The sequence below is a fragment of the Puma concolor genome, chromosome B1 (assembly GCF_028749965.1).
Source record: "Puma concolor isolate L17-30 chromosome B1, mPumCon1.1.hap2, whole genome shotgun sequence".
Classification (NCBI taxonomy): Eukaryota; Metazoa; Chordata; class Mammalia; order Carnivora; family Felidae; genus Puma; species Puma concolor.
The window spans coordinates 125,956,222-125,978,818 of NC_141670.1; positions in this window are offsets into that span (position 1 = coordinate 125,956,222).

Consider the following 22,597-nt stretch of genomic DNA (forward strand, 5'->3'; position numbering starts at 1 on the left):
TCCTTTACACTGCTACATGAATTCAACGAAGTCCAAAGATATAAAATCAATGTACAGAAATCAGTTGCATTTCTAGACACCAATAATGAAGCAATGTAGAGAAAAATCAAGGAATCGATCCCATTTACAATTTCACTAAAGCCATAAACTACATAGGAATAAACCTAACCGAAGTGGTAAAAGATACATACACTGAAAACTGTAGAAAAGACATTGAAGAAGACACAAAGAAATGGAAAAGATTCCATGCTACTGGATTAAAAGAACAAATATTGTTAAAATGTCAATACTACACCAAACAATCTACATATTCAATGCAATCCCTATCAAAATAACACCAGCATTCTTCACAGAGATAGAACAATCCTAAAATTTGTATGGAATCAGAGAAGACCCTGAATAGCCAAAGTAATGTTGAAAAAGAAAACCAAAGCTGGTGGCATCACAATCCCAGATGTCAAGCTGTATTACAAAGAGGTAATCACTAAGACAGTATGGTACTGGCATAAAACAAACAAACAAACAAACAAACAAACAAACAAACAAACAAACCAAATAAAAAACAAAGAAAAAATAGACATATAGATCAATGGAACTGAATAGAGGACCCAGAAATGGACCCACAAACATATGGCCAACTAATCTTTGATAAAGCAGGAAAGAATATATCCAATGGAAAAAAGTCTCCTCAGCATATGGTGTTGGGAAAACTGGACAGCGGCTTGCAGAAGAATGAACCTGGACCACTTTCTTATACCATACTGAAAAATAGACTCAAAACGGCTGAAAGACCTAAATGAAATATAGGAAAACATCAAAATTCTAGAGGAGAAAATAGACAAAAACCTCTTAGACCTCGGCCACAACTTCTCACTTGACATGTCTCTAGAGGCAAGGGAAACAAAAGCAAAAATAAACTACTGAGACCTCATCAAGTTAAAAAGCCTCTGCACAGCAAAGGAAACAATCAGCAAAACTAAAAAGCAACCGATGGGATGGGGGAAGGTAGTTGCAAATGACATACCAGATAAAGGATTAGTATCCAGAATCTATAAAAAACTTATCAAACTCAACACCCAAAAAGCAAATAATCCAATGAAGAAACGGGCAGAAGACATGAATAGACACTCTTCCAAAGAAAACATCCAGGTGCCTAACAGACTTAAAAAGATGCTGAACATCATTCATCATCAGGGAAATACAAATCAAAACAACAATGAGATACAACTCACACCTTTCAGATTGGCTAAAATTAACATCTCAACTGATGTTGGTGAGGATGTGGAAAAAGGGGAACCCTCTTGCCCTGCTGGTGAGAGTGCAAACTGGTGCAGCCACTCTGGAAAACAGTATGGAAATTCCTCAAAAAATTAAAAATAGAACTACCCTACAACCCAGTAATTGCACTACTAGATATTTATGTAAAGAATACAAAAATGCTGATTCAAAAGGGCACATGCATCCCATTGTCTATAGCAGTGCTATCAACAATAGCCAAATTATGGAAAGAACCCAAATGTCCATTGACTGACAAAGGGATAAAGAAGATGTATACACACACACACACACACACACACACTGGAATATTAGTCATCAAAATGAACAAAATCTTGCCATTTGTAACAACATGGATGGAACTAGTGTGTATTATGCTAAGTGAAATAAGTCAGGCAGAGAAAGACAAATTTATGATTTCACTCATATGTGGAATTTAAGAAACAAAACAGATGAACATAGGGGAAGAGAAACAAAAATAAGATAAAAACAGGGAGATAGACAAACCATAAGAGACTCTTAAATACAGAGAACAAACTGAGGGTTCCCAGAGGGGTGTTTGGTAGGGGGATGGGCTAAATAGGCATTGGGCATTAAGGAGGGCACTTGTTGGGATGAGCACTGGGTGTTATATATAAGTGATGAATCACTAAACTCTATTCCTGAAATCATTATTATACTATATGTTAAGTAACTTGGATTTAAATTTAAAAAAATGTTAATTACCTATGATGTGAAACTGATGATAAAAAATATATATGCATCAAATATAAACAAAAAAGAACTTATCCTCTGAAGTCTGTCTGGATCTGGTTTCCCCACTTCCAAGCTTTGTTATATTGGTAAATTGCCTAATTTTGTCATATATTATTTTCTCATCTGTGTAATAGTAATAACATCGTATTTGCTTCATAGAGTTAAATAAGGATGGAAAGAATTAATATATAAATGTATGCTAATTTCTTAAAGCATCTGTGTAATAGTAATAACATCGTATTTGCTTCATAGAGTTAAATAAGGATGGAAAGAATTAATATATAAATGTATGCTAATTTCTTAAAGCAGTAACTGGGAGGAAGGTTAATAAGTGTTCAATACATACTGACTATTATAATTCAGATGATCAGGGAAGTCCTCTATAACAAATTGATATACATTTTATGTTGATGTTTCTAGGATTATTTTATGTATTAATTTGTGTTTTTCCTTGTGCATCTCACATAAAATAAAAGGCTTAAAATTGTCAGTGTTCCTTTCTTTTTTTTTTTTTTTTTTTTATCACTTGATAAGTTTATATATTTCTTTTTTTTTTTTTTTATTTATATATGAAATTTATTGCCAAATTGGTTTCCATACAACACCCAGTGCTCATCCCAAAAGGTGCCCTCCTCAGTACCCATCACCCACCCTCTCCTCCCTCCCACCCCCCATCAACCCTTAGTTTGTTCTCAGTTCTCAACAGTCTCTTATGCTTTGGCTCTCTCCCACTCTAACCTCTTTTTTTTTTTTGTTCCCCTCCCCCATGGGTTTCTCTTAAGTTTCTCAGGATCCACATAAGAGTGAAACCATATGGTATCTGTCTTTCTCTGTATGGCTTATTTCACTTAGCATCACACTCTCCAGTTCCATCCACGTTGCTACAAAAGGCCATATTTCATTTTTTCTCATTGCCACGTAGTACTCCATTGTGTATATAAACCACAATTTCTTTATCCATTCATCAGTTGATGGACATTTAGGCTCTTTCCATAATTTGGCTATTGTTGAGAGTGCTGCTATGAACATTGGGGTACAAGTGCCCCTATGCATCAGTACTCCTGTGTCCCTTGGATAAATTCCTAGCAGTGCTATTGCTGGGTCATAGGGTAGGTCTATTTTTAATTTTCTGAGGAACCTCCACACTGCTTTCCAGAGTGGCTGCACCAATTTGCATTCCCACCAACAGTGCAAGAGGGTTCCCGTTTCTCCACATCCTCTCCAGCATCTATAGTCTCCTGATTTGTTCATTTTGGCCACTCTGACTGGCGTGAGGTGATATCTGAGTGTGGTTTTGATTTGTATTTCCCTGATAAGGAGCGACGCTGAACATCTTTTCATGTGCCTGTTGGCCATCCGGATGTCTTCTTTAGAGAAGTGTCTATTCATGTTTTCTGCCCATTTCTTCACTGGGTTATTTGCTTTTCGGGTGTGGAGTTTGGTGAGCTCTTTATAGATTTTGGATACTAGCCCTTTGTCCGATATGTCATTTGCAAATATCTTTTCCCATTCCGTTGGTTGCCTTTTAGTTTTGTTGGTTGTTTCCTTTGCTGTGCAGAAGCTTTTTATCTTCATAAGGTCCCAGTAATTCACTTTTGCTTTTAATTCCCTTGCCTTTGGGGATGTGTCGAGGAAGAGATTGCTACGGCTGAGGTCAGAGAGGTCTTTTCCTGCTTTCTCCTCTAAGGTTTTGATGGTTTCCTGTCTCACATTCAGGTCCTTTATCCATTTTGAGTTTATTTTTGTGAATGGTGTGAGAAAGTGGTCTAGTTTCAACCTTCTGCATGTTGCTGTCCAGTTCTCCCAGCACCATTTGTTAAAGAGACTGTCTTTTTTCCATTGGATGTTCTTTCCTGCTTTGTCAAAGATGAGTTGGCCGTACGTTTGTGGGTCTAGTTCTGGGGTTTCTATTCTATTCCATTGGTCTATGTGTCTGTTTTTGTGCCAATACCATGCTGTCTTGATGATGACAGCTTTGTAGTAGAGGCTAAAGTCTGGGATTGTGATGCCTCCTGCTTTGGTCTTCTTCTTCAAAATTACTTTGGCTATTCGGGGCCTTTTGTGGTTCCATATGAATTTTAGGATTGCTTGTTCTAGTTTCGAGAAGAATGCTGCTGCAATTTTGATTGGGATTGCATTGAATGTGTAGATAGCTTTGGGTAGTATTGACATTTTGACAATATTTATTCTTCCAATCCATGAGCAGGGAATGTCTTTCCATTTCTTTAAATCTTCTTCAATTACCTTCATAAGCTTTCTATAGTTTTCAGCATACAGATCCTTTTCATCTTTGGTTAGATTGATTCCTAGGTATTTTATGCTTCTTGGTGCAATTGTGAATGGGATCAGTTTCTTTATTTGTCTTTCTGTTGCTTCATTGTTAGTGTATAAGAATGCAACTGATTTCTGTACATTGATTTTGTATCCTGCAACTTTGCTGAATTCATGTATCAGTTCTAGCAGACTTTTGGTGGAGTCTATCGGATTTTCCATGTATAATATCATGTCATCTGCAAAAAGCGAAAGCTTGACTTCATCTTTGCCAATTTTGACGCCTTTGATTTCCTTTTGTTGTCTGATTGCTGATGCTAGAACTTCCAGCACTATGTTAAACAACAGCGGTGAGAGTGGGCATCCCTGTGTTCCGACAGCAAGCGCGACTTAGCGTCTGGGAAGTCATAAGTTAACAGCTCTGCTCGAGAATCAGTGTTCCTTTCTTAATGGTAGCAAAATGCCCCTTTCATATGTGGTCTAGCCAGTGATGCACAGGAAGTTTCAGTGATAACTTTATTTTTAATTGTTACAGATTAATGTAAATCTTACTGAGAGAATGACTGTTTGATGCATCTGTTTTTGTTTTTGTTTTTGCATGAGTCTTTTCTTATGAATCAGTGAATAGAACAGATTTTATCATGGCATTTTATATGATAGAAATTAGTAATTATTTCCAACATTAATTGATCAATTCATACCAAATTTGCATTATGAAAACTTGGCTTAGGAGGAAAATGTCTGTATTTTAAAGTGTGTTATAAAGTCAAAGTTTTGAGAGCCTCCCATCTAAGAGAGTAGCAATTTGGAGGCTTTAGGAAGACATTCATGCAAAGCTTTAAAATTCTCTTGTAATAGGAATCTGACACAAGATATTAGGCCACTGAGAATCATTTATTTGAAAACCCTGACTATTGTTCTGCTGTGAATCTTTGTGTACTGATGGTCACAAAGGAGTTTTTCTTAACCTCCGCCATATCCTACATTGGGTATGATTCAAGGAGATGTTTGTTGTCTAATATGCTTTCTTCTGGAACAATTCTCAATCTGCCAGACCTTCCTGATGAGTGAGGTAGGGAGGCTCTTTGATTTCTCGACTGTCTTGGTACCATTTATATACAGTGGCTTCCTTTTCTGAATAGGCCTTGAGTGGCCTGAAAGAGACAGACTGTACCTTTGAAAGGACTCAACTTGCTGTTCCCCAGGAATAATTCATCCATTCATCCACTCGGAGAATTGGTTGATAAAAGTATTTATTTTCAGTATATACAACTTTTCTTCTTTCCAGCGACTCAAAATTTGTTTTGCTTTGGGTTTTGATTTTTATAACCTAATCTACCATATCAACAATGGTTTTTTTATAGAGCCCCTATGCAAAGATGCATGCTTTAACTGGGTTTGTGATTAATTAATTAATTAATTTATTTATTTATAGTTAATTGCAAAAGAAATGTAAGTATGGCAAAGGGAATTTGTGCTTAGTAAATTCAGAGAAAAATAAGGAAGATTTACACATGTAATAAATATGAGATTCAGACAAGCAAGCGGCCATTTTTTGTATCCCTCACACTACCTATTTTGTGCCTGTCACATAATAGAATCTCAGTATATGTTACAAATCAGTTAAATTAGCATTCAGTGCCCCAACTCACTCTTTTCAGACCACACAGGCTATTCTTTTTAATGGGCAACTAAATAATGTGAAATTTATTAACAACAATGTTGTTTGTGTATTTAAAGGCACTTGTATGAAATAAAGACACAATGATTACAAAAGCAATGTGATTTTCTCTATGTCGCTTATTGAAACTGAAGGGAAAACTAAACAGAGAAACAAAATAATTAAATTGACCATGAATTAATTTTAGGCTCTTCTCTTCCCTCTTTCGTTCCTTCTTTTCTTTCTTTTTGTTCCTTTTTATTTTCTTTCTAACTGAAAACTACATTGTAAATTTCTGTACCTACAAAAGGTACTCTTTCATGATCGAAAGAGTACATAAAGATTTGAATTATAGAGAAAAAATGTTAACAGATATCAGAAATCTGATTGTAATGAAACAATCAAACATTAGAAATCAAGTCCCTTTCAAACATGTTAGACTAAAATAAAACATATCATGACCAGTCCTTGTCTTACTTCAGGTTATTGATACAAACGCCTTTAAATTTTCTCCTTGCCAAGTCCTTAATAAAAGGTCTAATGATACTTATTGCCAAGGAATGAGAACAGAGTTCTGAGTAGAGAAGTATGTCATACCTTGAAGACCTCCTTTTTCTTAGAGCATTTACAGTAACCATTCCATTGCTTAATTCATTCATTAAAAAAAATCTGAAATAACTGTAGAGTTATGAATAAAAGTCCTTGACTTCTTAGAGCTAGTGGAGGATCATAAAATAAACAAATACATAATGTCAGCTTGTGATATATGCTATGAAAAAAGAAATAAAGCAGGTGATGTACTTAGAGAATGAAGAGATTGGCAAGGTCCTGATATGACCATGATGTTTATGGAAGTTCTCTCTGAACAAATGACTGTGATGGCTTTTTGATACGTTAATTGAACTAAATTACTGCTCCCAGTTATTCAGTCAAACAGTAATCTAGATACTCTTGTGAAGAAATTATGCTGATGTAATTAAAGTTGCAGTCGACTTTAAGTAATTACTTACTTTGACTTTAAGCAAGTTAACTTTAAATAACTTCAAGTTACTTTAGTAACTTGACTTTAAGTAATTATTCTGGATGGACCTGACTTAATTGGTTGAAAGGCCATAAAATAAGAATTAAAATCAATCTGTCCTGAGAGACAAGACCAATTCTGCCTGTGGACAACAATTTCATCCCTGTGGGGGTACAGTCTGATCTTCCCTTTCTGATGGTTTTCCTTATAAACTTTAGACTTTCTAAGCCAGCTTCACAATCACATAAGCATTTTTCTAACAAATTTTCTTTCTTATAATATATAATACATAACATACAATACATATTATATAATACATATTATATATAATTTATTGTTATATATTGTTTCTCTGGTTGAAGTCTGAATATGTTAACGTTGAAGCAAAATCCTCAGTGAACTGGGGAAATGACTCATCTTAAGGTCTTTAGGCAGAATATTTTAGGCAATGGATTAAGAAAGACCTTGAGGCAGAAATGAGAGTTTGAGGAAAATGAAAAACCCTATGGTTTTAATGTGAGTGCATGGATTGGAGAGTTGTATATTTTTGATACAGATAAAAACAGGGATGAGATTTTGTGGGGTTTTTGTGGGATTTTGTAGGCCATGGGAAAAAGTTAAGATTTTATTTGAGTATAAGGAGGGTTTGGGTCATTGGAGGATTTTGAGCAGTGAACTGATGTGCTCAGATGAATACTGTAAATAGCTGCTGTATGAAAAAAATACGTCCTGGGGGTTATGATCAGCATGAGGAAGACCTGGGAGGAAGCTGTCACATTGAGGTCTTTGCAATGGGTGATGGTGGTTGGGCTAGAGTGGTGGCAGAGCAAGTGGAAAAAAGTGAATGCCTGGGGATATAGTTTAGTGACAGAGCTTGCAGGGCTCATTGTTGGATTGGGATCTGTGAGGTAAGCAAGAGCAAGGAATCGAGGACTAAAATGAGCCTGAGAAGCTGGATGGATTTATGATTTACTGAGAACAAGAAGATTGAGGAGGGGCAAATAAGTGAGACATACTGGAATCGAGGGAAGAAGTGGAGGTTTTCATCTCTTTGACAAGAGAAACATCAGAATCTTGGTTACAGATGCAGGTAGATTGGAAGGTGTGGTTTAGGAACAGTATGTAAGTTCTCTTCCCATTGCTTCTATGTTTCTGTGAAATAAAAAGGGAAAAACCTTCTCTGTTGCAGTGGTATCCATAATGTGGGTTAAAACACCAGAAAGTAGCCACTTGAGAGAGCTTCGGGGGAAAATGTGCTCAGTTAAGGGGCTTGGTTTCTTATGCAGATTGTGGAAACAATATTAATGCCACAGAGGTAGGCTGGGGGTGGGTAGGTGCACAAAGACCTCATGAAGATCTGTCTCTTAAATCTTGAAGTGGACAATATTATAGCCGGTGTGTTCCTGCAAGAACTGTGAAAGGTAAGGAGCTTCTCACTCAGCACTGTGAACTTTTTCTGTCAGCATCTTCCTGTGTTCTTTTCAACATATCTGGGGGAAATTTGTATAATTAACATTATGTAAGGTCCACATACATAAAGGCCAAGGGAACATTTGTGTTAAGGATGATTTTACCCCATGAGTAAGTTGGGTCTCCTGACCCTCTGATTTACTCTAGTTCTGCCATTGTCCTCTCCATTACCATTGTAGCCATCTGTGTGCACATGTGTGTGAGCTCTGATTGCGAGCATGGTTTCACTTTCCAAAGGGCTTCCTATGCCAATTAGGAGATAGAGCTCAGCCTCTATTTATGTGCCATAGAACATTCTTTTATATTGAAGGTGGCCTTGTTTGCTGCATGTGGAAGACCTCTAGGGACATTGGGATTTGCCCAGCCAGTATATCCTTTTTATTAACTCAATAAACAGGTTTTGAGCCCCTATTATATGCCAGGCTCTGGGGATTCAGCAGTGAAGAAGACAAGCCAGGTAAACAGTTTCCTGCCAACTATGAACTAAGAGAGGAGGCAGGTACTAAACAAGTAAAAGTGTGATGTGCTCATTGAAGGAGTCTGACAGAGCATCATAGGAGCATATGAGATGGGGGGGGGGTTGGGAAAGTGATGAGTAACTGATGTGTAGGCTGTGGCAGATGAAACAATGTGTACTAATTAAAGATTGAAGTATACTCAAAAGGCCCTGTTTTCCATAAGTCTTACAAAGGAATCCTCATGCCTGCCACTAGAGCTGGCTGTTGAGTTGCCTTCTCTTGTTGGTCCTATAGCTGTAGTCACATGAATGTTGGATATTATTGTCATCAAAATGGTGAAAGCTGCTGCAGTACAGCACCCTGCAAGCTCCAAAACTGTGCTGTACCCCCAAGAAATGTCAATGAAAGGAAACTGCTATAGCAAAGATAGACGTACTTCAACCCCAACTGCTACCATCTACACTTAAGTCAGTTATCAGACTCTGATGCCACCATAACTGCTGTCACTAGCATCCCCTGTTGTATAGAATTGCCTAAAGCATGGCCAATGCCATGCATTGAAGATAATCCATTTTTTCCTGTGTCTGTAATCTTTTCAGATTTTTTGTTTCTTTGTCCTTGCATCCCACAGAAAGTGTCATGTGAACTACCCTCTTAAGTTCTTTTCCTTTTTAATTGAAGGTTTCCCTGGGATACCTGTGGGCCTGTGAGGATGGGAGTGAGTGCATAGGAGAAGTCTGTAAAGGAGATGTCATATTGTACCCAGCATTGCCCTTCATTCAACCATAGACTACTGTAATTGGACCAAGATTTTGAGACTAACTTCCTTCACTTAGGATTTATGACGATATTTATATTAGACTCAAATAATACTAAGCTCCTATGAGTTACACAGGAAATGCTTGATGTCATAGTTGCCTTGGTACAAAGAAACAAATAACCAATGCCATGTCAATGAATAACAAGTTGTTATTCAGTGGAATTGTGCTGTACTGCACATTTTCATTTAAATGTAGATGACAGATACGATGCAAATACAATGATTTTTAAAATAGGCAAGTAGCAAAGGTCATACATAAAGGAACATCTTTAGTAGATACTTTATAAGTAAATGTATCTGAATTTCTTCACAGATTCAGCCTATGAAATGGTGAGTCAATTATTTTAGAGATTTTGATATACTAATCAACTAAATGTATCTGACATCAGTGTAATTATTATTTAGAAACATTCAGATCTGATTGGCTCATTGAAAATTTTGTCACACAAATCTGAAATGACAAATTCACTGCTAAAACTATTCATTCCTATGCTTTTGCATATGTTAATGTCATTCTATCACTTCTTCTCTGGAGTAGTAAAATGGATAGTTATTATTTTTGCTCTTCTTAAATGTTATCTCTCATATAACATGCATCACAAACACTTTTGTTACTTCTAAGACAGAACGTATTTTCTGGGAAAGATTCAAAGATTTTTCTTTTATTCTGAAATATTTTCATAAAAGAAAACCCTGTATCAGGGTCAGAAGAGATTATTTCTAATCTAAACCTCTATGTTGAGGAAGCCTAGGTAACTATCAAGTGGCCTCTCTATACACGTTCTTGATTAAACTGAAACGATGGGTAAGCTGGATAATTGTGAAGGGTATTGACTTTCTATAACGTATGGGTCTCCTAAATTGTCATGCAGTAGCTCTTTACATCCTTGTTCTGTTCCAGTGGAGCTCTTTCATTGCCCATAGTAAAGGTCCTTTCTGGATTGAATAACATTGGCTAAAATTGGATGAGCTTCAGAAGATAGGATATGAAATGTTTACCAAAATACTACACATCTAACTCCTACCTTAAATGCTATCAAATTTAAGTTCTAATCACTCTATGTTTTTCTTAATAAGTTTTCTATACTAATTATTTTGAATCATTTTCTCAGTTAGTGTGTTTTCGACTATTGCAGCTGTTTCATGATGTAATGCATTCCAGACATTTCACAGCTTGACTTGTGACTCTGTTCTTAAGATCTTAATTAAAACAATCAGTAAAAATAAAAACCTACATTTTGGCATCATCTAAGCGTTTTTTTGTGTTAGGTAATACATTCAATTCTATTAGGGAAAATGGTGATGTGATTCATGCCGTGACTGTGCATTAAAAATGAGGCATTGATTTTTATCTCTTCAAAATACTTACGAATAAAAATGTAAGACAACAAATGATAAAAGTCATAGTTAATTTTATCAAAAGGAAACTGGTTTTCTATCTTAATCATAGTTCTTATGATTAAGCCATTCAAATTAGCTTGAAGAAGAAGCAAACAAAGAAGTAGGAAGAGGAAGAAAAGGTGGAAAGAATTTCGTATAAAGTTACTGAGATATGTCGTGGATTCTGAAGAAAGACATGTTTCTAATCCCCTCAGGAACTGAATCTGGCTTTTATTGATTCTATTTTTTCTTCCAAGATTTTATTTACATTCAAGTTAGTTAGTGTAGTATTGGTTTCAGGAGTAGAATTTAGTGATTCATCACTTACATATATCATCCAATGCTATTGATTCTATTTTTACTAAATACAATTATTAATTGCAGTTGAAATTACTAATTTTTAGGATTTTTGTTTCTTTCTTTCTTTGTGTTTTTGAGGTTATTGTCTCTACTTTTTTATTAGTTTTCTTATTTTCTTCTTTTTCTCCGAAACCAGATTTCTCTCCATTCTCAAGAAGACTTACCGAGCCTTATGTAGACTTTGAAACCTATCTGCAGAGCCCTAAGAAAGAATGATATGGTGAATCCAGCCTTAATCAGGTGCTCGTCTCTGGCCCAGTCAGTGATGACTACAGGTGGGTTCCAACCTGTGCAAGTATGACAGGAGGTGGTCTAACTATGCAGGATGGGAGAGAAATTTTCAGAAAAATATAGACCATGGGTTGATGAAACATCACAAGATTTCTTCCATTAATTGCTTCTATTAATACCAACTTTCAGGGTAAAATTACCAATACCTATGTTAATGACCCTTTGTTAATGATGGTTCTAATTGAAACCTCTGTCCAAAAAATGATTTGATGACAAATGAGGGAGGGGTAACCTTTTGAAGGGATCTTCTTGTATCTAAATTTTGACTGTGATTTGGGTGGCTCTTGTTTGTTTTTTGTAATAAAATTTCGAAGATTCTGTAGTAGCCATTTTGTTAGGCACAATTCTAAAGAGAACCGATAGAAAATAGGGTGGGGTGTGGGAAGAGAGAGAGTATGCAAGCACAAGAGAGAGAGAGAGAGAGAGAGAGAGAGATCGATTTTAAGGAATCAGTTCATGTCATTCTGAGACATGACAGGTAGCAAGTCCAAAATCAACAGGCAAGTTGGCTGGTTGGTGATTCAGGCAAGAGTTGATGTTGCAGTCTTGAGTTCAGAGGCTGAAAAGTGAGGGAGAATTTTTATGTTGCCATCTTGAGGCAAGATTCCTTCTTCTTCAGGAAACCTCAGTCTTTTAAGCACTTCCACTTGTAGGATGAAGCCCACCCACGTTATGGAGAGTAATATACTTTTTTAAGTCAACTTCTTGTAAATATTAATCACATCCTAAAAAACAACTTTACAGAAAGATCTAGGTTAGTGTTTGACCAAACAATTGGTTACCATGGTCTAACCAAGTTGACACATAAATTTAACTGTTACAGTGATCCAGCCCCCTTGTTTTTCTGTATTAATGGTGAGCTGTTAACTACTTAAGTTCTCTAAAGAGAGTCGATTTATATTGTTCCTTTATCTTCTTGTGATTGTATTTTATAATCTGTGGATAATTCAGCCTGTTTGGTTTTATATTATTATTTAGGAATGACAAACCTGACAAATGGACTGTGTGTGTGTGTGTGTATGTGTGTGTGTGTGTGTGTATATTAAAAGGTAATTGTATTTACAATTACCTTTTAAAATTTCAAGTGCTGTATTTCATTGTTTGCAAACTGTTCTCATATTCTTGCAACAAATTTACATCATTATAATATATGTGACAGTGGTAAAGAAAGATAAGATGTCTTAGGATTGCAGAAAATTAAATACTTCCTCCTTTCATTGCTACTAATAGCCACATCAAAAATGGGGGAAAACCATCTTAAACTGCAGGAAGTGTTGAGAATAAATTGTGATGTAAGTCAAATATTAGTGAAAATGAGATTGAATGAATATGGTGAAAGTTCACAGCAGACCTGCAACTATTAAAAAACTATTGTAGTGACTCTAAGGATATCAACAAGAAAGCAAAGCACAATGACAAAATAACTGATATATAAAGGGAATTTAGAATAAGGGGCATGGGCAGGGGTTACAGATCCATGTTGTTAAAGTCCATTAGGAAATTCAAAAGCTGAGCAGGAACTAGGTTTTACTAGCTGAGAGTTCACATATAATCTCCACTAAATTGTTAATTTAACAGTGCAAATTATTTAATTCCAATTTAAGTTACTCTCTTAAGACAGTTTATATCTGTCAATCTTTGGAGTTATTCTAATAAAAAGAAAGATTGGTAATTGGGCCCTGAATTTGAGTTTATTATCATAAATCTATTATATGAAGTCAGCATTTTATCAAGTACATGAAATGTTCCAATATGTAAAATAGAGTCTATCTGTCACATTTATTAAAAAGAATGAATGAATTATCATAAAGTTCTCAAGCCTAGGTTACACTATGTTGTTTAGAAGGACATGCTTCTATTTATTGTCACCAGTATGAATGTATGCTACCAGTTCCCAGTAGCACACAGTAAAACTAACTGAACTATATAACTCAGAATGAGGACATGTGCACTCATGATATATGCCAACATAGAGCTGAGATGCCGAAAGACTCAATTCATTTATCACAATACCCAAATTATTCATTTTCTCAACATGCTTTAAGTTAACTTTTATTGCATTATATTCACATGAAATTTCTGGTAACTTTGATGGTTTCTTCTCTGTACTCCACATAAAACAACAACAACAAAAAAGGAAATTAAAAAAAAAGACTATATACAGTACTTTTTAAATTTCCTTATGTCTAGACTAGGGGAAATCAAGCCCTATAGGCAGGAAACTATGTTGTACATTTAATAAACTCTGAACATGGAGCACACATGAGTAGATTTTGCTGTACTAATCAAATAAAAGACATAAAATGTTAATGAAACATTTAATGGTCTACATAATCATTATTGTGCAGCACAGTAATTAGGTATAAAATTGTAAGCAACTCACATGAAAGTCAATAATCATAATGCTTTTTGCTACAGTTTGAGTTCATAGTGTCCTGACACTACCTTTTGATAGTAATATGATGAGAGCCTACTCTAGCAGTGTTGTGAGTTCTGGTTATTCATATGATGAGAACAATTCATAGTCCATAATCATTTGAAGAAAAGGAAAGAAGATTCCACTTCAATTCTCACACAAAATAAGACATCATACTGTGGAGTTCCATCTGTGTTTATTTTGCCATTAATGCCCTTCATGAAAGCATCAACCTAATATTTTCACAAGTCCTCAAATACTTGCATGCTTAAAGGGAGGAATCAAAAGGCAGACTTGTAGCACAGAAATAGAATGATGTGTGGGAGATTAATACCTGTAGTAGAATCAGGATGTTAAGAATGGCGTGATTATGTTGGAGATTGAGGTAGAGGATGAAATTATAGTCCAAGAGCCAAGCGTGGGACTTAAAGGGGGAAAGAGACATGGCCCAGAAGATGCCACAGGGGTGAATTTGAGCAGAGCAGGAGCTGGAGGAAGACCTTGCAGTGGGTTTTCACACCACTGATCAGGCAGCATACAGATCCTAAATTAGTTGAAGATGCCTGTGACACCAATATCTGGGTTCCTCTGACATTAACAAAGCTGGGATCTGCAGCCCTCATCATCTTCCTTGGGTTCAACCAGTCTGCAACAATGCTGCCTGCTTAAGAGCAACCATGATGTGGTGGCTACTTCCAATGGTCAGACCTTTGCATTTCTTTTCTCAAGACTCAGCCAAAGGAGTTGAGAAGAGAGGAATGATTTTAATGAAGGAGTTACCGTATCGAGGCATCAAGGAAAAATAATGTCCACTTAATACCCCTTTATCTTTTTCCATACCTTTTTTAGTGATCTCTATTTTTTTTTTAAGAAGATGGGTAAAGGTAAAATAAAAGCTCTTTTTTCCCTCATTTATGCCAGCTCCATGCAGGTGAGAGGAACCTTAGGAATCTCCATTTGTGTCTTAAACCAAGCACAATACAGCAGTTTGCAACTCAGAGTTGAAAGATAGATGTTTTGTCAGCAGTCAACAGTCTTCAGTATTAACTTTTAATGCACATGTGGAAAAGACTAGAATGGCACGGATTTGTCTGCCCCAAAATTCCTTCCTACTGTTTCAATCTGGTTTCATTCATATTCCCTGGAAGAATGTGGGCAGTTTTCTTCCCCTCAGTTTTGTCCTGTTGCTATCAGGCAGCATACATATCCTAAATTAGTTAAACATGCCTGTGACACCAATATCTGGGTTCCTCTGACATTAACAAAGCTTTAGCGTCTTCTAATCCAGAGCCATTGCCTCCTAAACAGTGCATGCTCTGAACTCAGCCCGTTTCCCCCTCCCCCTTTTCTGAGATCTATATTTAGGAAAAAAACACCACAGTTCTAGTTTTATAATCCTGCTGATTTAAGCCATGTCTTAAAAAGTACTTGTTAAAAAGATAAAGTCAAACGAAATTTGATTCCTTGTGCATAGAGTTACAACTATATGCCAAGAAAACATAGAGGCTGACTAATTGGCTTTCCTTGGGGGACCCAGGGAGTTGGAGCTTATGACTACCCAGTTTATGGCCCCAATTTTTTATCTTCATCTTCATCTTTTATCTTCATTTCCGCAAATTACTGTCTTAATTTTATTTTTCTTTCACCTCAGAATCCTGCTTCATTTTACCCTCTTCCCGCTATAGGTGTCTGCTCCTTGTGTTTGCTTTATATCTCTGGATATGTATGTACTTCTGAAAATTATATACAACATTATTTTATAAATGCAAGTATCGTAAATTTACATAAATTGGATTATACTAGAAATTTTATCTTTTTTCTTCCCTTTTGTTTAAACTTAAATGATATCTATGTAAGATTTATCAGAGTGGTTGTATTATATTCCACATGGTTCAGATATTTCCCATCACATTTTACTTCATTCAGTCCTGTATTAAGTTCCATCTTCAGACACTTCAATTACCTTCAACTCCCTGTTGTCAGAAAATTGCAACAACCATGACAGCAATAACAATAGAATGCTTACTTTCATGGTATTTGTGTACTAGTTTCTCTGAGGGATGAAACCAGGAGTGAATTTCTTCATGATGGGATCTGGCCAATGTTATTTCATTAATTCCTCAAATAACTGCACGAGTCTACATTTCCATCAGTACTGGATTAACATGCTTGGTCCCCAACATTCTCACCAATATTTGGTATTACCTGATTTTCTAATATTTTTGCGAAATAATGTTTGCAAGGGGCTATTCACTGCTGTTTTAATTTCATTTCTGCCTCCATAATGACGTTGAACATACATCTTCATATGCTTCAAGTTTCCCCATTGGTGCCTATTAATAGCCATATTAGACCTGTCTTTCTCGTTCACCTACGTTCCTTAATTATGCTAAGGTTACTGAGTAGTCTTTCTTTAACTTGTAACAATTTCCTCCCAATCTGTCAGCTGTCAGTGGACTTTGCACAGAGTCTCCACGACTGCTTTCTTTTCTAGTTTTACCTGTCCAGATTCTCATCCTTCATTGTCTAACTCAAGTGCATTCTTTGTCACTCAACACGTTTTTACTACTCAAATATCATGAGCTCTTGTTTATTTCCTCTACCATCATGTGTCAACTATATTTCTTGATGTATTAGGAATTTTTCTGTAATATGTACTCAATATTAGAGATTGTGTTGAATATATTTACATCTTTTATGGTGCCAGTTGTGCCTGACACAGTGTTTAGGAAATAGCTATTGAACAATAAGTTTGCTGAGATCTTTAAAAAGTGGTTGCCAGCACCCATTATGCATTATGTAATAGGTGATTCGTTTATCAGTACATTTTATTTGGTCATAAAGCCTCAACAAGGTTTTATTATAGTTTCACAATCAATGTAGCAATAAAACCTAATAGAAAAGACTAAGCAAATGTTCTTGTTAGTAAAGCTTACATACTTAGGTTAAATGCATTGGAACACCCTTACTCTTATTACATCAAAAGTATTTGTTTACCTCGAACTTTTTATTTTGTTTGTTTACTAGCTATTTAGCTCAAATTGTCCATAAATATCACTGTTCATTTTATAGAAAAATGTCTTATAATACAGTGATGCGCATGTAAATCATTTCCTCCCATACATGCATCCAGTGGCACTATAACCAGTTTCTACAGAGTTCATTCCCATGGTTATGTTGTGCTAATCTTCATTCTTATAAAAGTGTCAACCAAATGATTACTGTTTTTGAGATTTGGGGTTGAGATATATTTTAACGTTGTCATTATCAAACTAATAATGAGATAAAAGGCTGCATACAAAGAATGGAATAGAAATGAAGCAATTTTATGTCCTTCCCTAGCCCTTCATTCTCCAATCCCAGGCTCTGGACATGGAAAGGACTGATTAAGAGATTTAAAATGGGTGTAGATGTGGTGTTAATATTCTTTTTTTTGAACCAGAGATTAACTATGGTTAAGTTACTCAACCTAAGAGTATGGGTAGGTTTCTTAATCTAAGTAGGGAATTGTCAAGAATACATTGATCTCAAAAGATTATCTGAATGAAAAAGTCCCTCAGAGAATGCCCCTTCATACTCTTGGCCAGATGAAGATCAGGTTCAAGCTGAGGCTTCTTCCTGTCTCCTGGCTTCCTAAGACTTATTCAAAGACTATGGCCTAAGGGAGAGCTTAATCATTATTCATCTTACTGAGGGTTGCATTAGTTGCCTTGCTGAAACTGACAAAGTTTAGTAATATTTGGAAGATAAGACACCTTAAAGCTGTATCTCAAGGCTTCGCATAACATTTGTTTAAATTTAATGGACATTTTGAGCCAAATAGTATTGAGTGTCTAGATGTAAGTATATCCAATATTATTTCTTTTCCAAAGCACTCATGTACACATATCTTTCAGTGACTTTTCCATTCACAGGTCAGTATTGCCTTCATTCATTACCTTCCAGAATAGGACACTGGTGAAGAGCACTTTCTCAGTTTCCTATACAACATTGATAAGGCAGCATTTAGAAAAAATGAACATATGCATACAGTTTTTTTCTCAAACATCACAGCTAAAGAGCTGTTCTTCTAAATACTGAATGACAAAAATGAGAGTCTCTATGCAAGGATAATACATTTAAAATTTCTTAACTACTTTATTTCAACCCTATAATTAACCTTGATTGTTTTTTTTAAAAGTGTTTTTTTTTTGCAAAGAACTTGTTATTTAAAATATGTACTAAATATTAATATAATATAAAATATAATACAGATTTATTAATGTTATTAATTTACATAATGGCAATTTTAAATGTATTTAAACAGCAATTGAAAACTATATATTTACTTGTTTAGACAGCTTCAATTTAAAGGGTTCTATAAAGGCTATTATAGCTTCAGAGTGATTAATATAAAACTAAGCCGTAGGGCACAAATAACTTTCAAATTGTATCAGTGAAGAACTATCAGGGACATTTATTTATCTCAGTATCTTTTATCTGTCCCTCTGCTGGATACCAGAAAATTCTTCAGACATCCCTCCAAATGCATGAATGGACTAGATGTCAAACCATAGAATATTGCTTGAAAAGTGTTTCTGTTAAACTACTTCATCAGAGTCTACACTTGTTACTGATTTCATCAAAACTCCTTAACAATTTTTCTACTCAGTTGTGTTTTCTCTTTCCCATTTATTCTGTGTAAGTTTGAAATGGTTAACTGGTAAATAAGACCTTAAACCATTCCAAGTATAATATAAAAGAGGACCATGTAATTTACATAGTCTCTAGAAAATTAAGAACTGTAAATCACCTCTCCAGTGACTCTAAGATGTGAATAAGTCTTGTGCTGGGTGATTTAAAAAAATCTATTTATTGTGCAATCTTCTAATAATAATAAAAACTCATTAAAAATTACTCACAGTCCTACAGTTTTAATAAATCTACTTCATTTTTATTTTTATTTTTCTTCCAGTTCCCATTAATATCCATGGTTTACACAAAGATATTTATACAGCAAATAAAACTTTGTACTCTCTTGTTTTTTAGTTTAATATTTCTTTATCAGTTTGCTTTACCTTGGTGGCACACAGTCTTTCAAAATATGAGAGCATTTCTTAAAGCACACACATACACACACACACACACACACACACACACACACACACAAACAATTTAACAATGAAAAAACAGTGCATACAATATTGAAAGCAATGTATCAAATCTGAATGAAGAAAGACATGAGGATTTAAAAAAATAGTTTTGTGGCCAGAGCATCAGAGACTCTGTCTAAAAACTTTAACCACCAAAGAGGACCCCTAAAAAGGATATTTCCCCAGGTTCACATGCACAGTACTTATGGTCAAAATTCAGCATCTTCATTTTATTTTATTTTTTTAAATTTTTAAATGTTTATATTTGAGAGAGAGAGAGACAGAGCGTAAGTAGGGGAGGGGCAGAGAGAGATGGAGATAGAAACTGCAGCAGGCTCCAGGCTCTGAGCTTTCAGCACAGAGCCTCACTAGAGGCTCAAACTCATGAGCTGTGAGATCATGACCTGAGCCGAAGTTGGACGCTTAACCAACTGAGCCACCAGGGCACCCCTCAGTATCTTCATATTAACTTCCCATGTTTGGATGTCTTATTCAATCACATGAAGAGGCCTTGAGAGGGAAGTTGTAGGCATGGGTACTTCAGGCTAATGGGGAAAGGGATCTAGGGGAGGCAAGAGAACCAAGGGATAATGAGAGAAAGGTTCATAGGAAAATCCCACTCTTGAATCTATTTGCATTTGTTTCCCAACCCATCAAATAGAAAAAATAATAACACCTACCTCATAATGTTGTGATAATAATTAAATGAGTTTCTACAGAGAGAATGTTCTAAATAGTTCCTGCTACTCATACATGTGGGCTAGTTAGCTAATTTTCAGGTGTCTAGATCCTAGAAATTAAGATATTTCCTTATGTCCTTCCTATTTCTCATGTCCCTCAAATACAGAGACTACCTACTCTGGTTACATGGGATAGTTCTGGTTTATGCCTACTAGTATTATTATAAAAACTCTTCCTTTCTTTCTCTTTCTTATTTTGCACAATAATTTATATGGTCACCTAAGCCTGTTTATTTTCTGTCATAATCCTTATCACTATCTAATATAGTGTATATTTATTGAATATGTATTTAGTATATCTCTGTACTAGATGTAAGCTCCATAGTTAAACAAATCTTTTTAATGAATTGTCTTATGTCCAGAAAGATGTCTGATATGTGAAAGTGACGTAAAAAATATTAGTTGGATGGATGAACTAATCATCTTGATAATGGTGGAGTTATAATTGGGAGAATTCCAAGTTGTTTTGGAATACCCTTGCTACGGCAAGGGACAGCAAAGCTGTAGCAAGCCTGGTGCAAGATTTGCCAAAGTCTCTCAGGATGCCCAAGGGGAAAAGTGTTGGAGGGGTTTCTGATCAGCTGCCACATAAGAGTTTGCCACTATTTTTAAAGCAATTAGAATATGACTTCTGAAAATAGCTTTGACATTATCTCTTCCTTAACTGCTGCTATTATTAATATTTGTCTTCCCTTTCTTTAAATTTTTTTTAATGTTTATTTATTTTTGAGACAGAGAGAGACAGAGCATGAACGGGGGAGGGTAAGAGAGAGAGGGAGACACAGAATCTGAAACAGGCTCCAAGCTCTGAGCGGTCAGCACAGAGCCCAACGCGGGGCTCAAACTCACGGACCGCGAGATCATGACCTGAGCCGAGGTCGGACGCTTAACTGAGCCACCCAGGCGCCCCCCCAATATTTGTCTTCCTTTTAAAAAAAGAGTTGATTTACTTATTTTGAGAGAATGAGAGAGAGAGAGAGAGAGAGGGAGAGAGAAATTCCAAGCAGACTCCTCACTGTCAGCTCAGAGCCCAATGTGGGGTTCAAACTCACAAACCATGCGATAATGACCTGATCCGAAACCAAGAGGCAGATGATTAACTGACTGAGCCACCCAGACACCCTGATATTTGCCTTCTTTTATTATTCAAGTTGCCCTGATCATTTTTATCCCAACATAACCAGGGCTTATAGCAGGAGGTTGTGGTGGGATCACACAAATAGTGCGATTTGTACCAAGCAGCACTTACCTTCCCCCCAAATTACCTCAATCATGGTTTATATATCAGTCAGCCATAAAGACTGTACTGTTGGCAGAATAACATGACAACTTGACAGGTCTTGAAAAATAATGGCAAAGCAACTCACAAACTATATTTTGCATTATCATAACCACAAAACATTTATTGCAGTGCTGTTGGTAAAGTATGTTGCTGAATTGCAAAAAGGTTTGAGAAATAACTCCTCTTATTATCTGAAATGCTTGAAAATGTTTATCTTAAATATAGCATATGTAACATAATAAACAACATAGCAACTCAACTTCTATAGAATGCCAACTATCTTCCAGATACTGAGCTAGGCACTGTAAAAGCACACAGTCTGCCATCAGAGGTCATCATCATCATCATCATCATCATCATCATCAGTAGGTGAGAGAGATAGGATAACTTTTGTCCAATGTTATGGGTGCTATGATAGAATTATGCAGAGAGTTATTGAAGGGGCAAATACCAATGCACAGGATACGGTAATTAATTCTTGTTTTGGGTTTCCACGCTGGAAGACTTTAGGCAATGTACTAAGTGGAATGAGTTAGGAATAGCGTCAATCTTTGAAAATTTCTTACGGTAAAGGTTGTGACTGCTTTGATGTCATACCACAGGGATTAAAGAATCGTGTGCTCTTGGAATTTGTATGGAAAAAAAATAAACATGTGCCAGGATGTAGGAGTTGAAATTAAAATAGCATTTCAAATTATCTTTCAGTCTCTTAGTTCTTTGAAATGCATCACTTGTCCCTAGGGCACACAATTGTGAAGCTGTTTACCTAATGTTTGGGGATAACAGAGAAGTGTCTGCATATTTCTGTGTGGAAGGCTTTACTATTTTATAGATTTTCTATTGCCTCAAAAGCAATGGCCTTTCCGAGGGAACTTAGAAATAATCTTACTAATTTAGATTTCCTCTTAAACAGGATTACCTTTGCGCTACATTAATACATTTTAGCAATAAAATGGCCCTTACATTTTCCTGATGTGTCAGGGACAAGTTTAAGTTTTACTTTCTATGCAGCAAGTCTTTCCAAGAGAAAACACAGGATTTCAATTTATATTTCCAAACACCAAAATAAACTCATCTTACATAAATGAACAGTGTCATTGGCTGCAATTTACATCTCAATGTAAATGTCATTTCCCAGCTTACTGTTGAAGCTTTAAGTTCAGGCTTTGAAAAAAAGCACTATCTGTTCCTGTTATTACAAGCTATACTCCTGACAGCTCTCACATTAATGACACCAGATTGCTTGCTTTAGTGCTTTCCTTTTT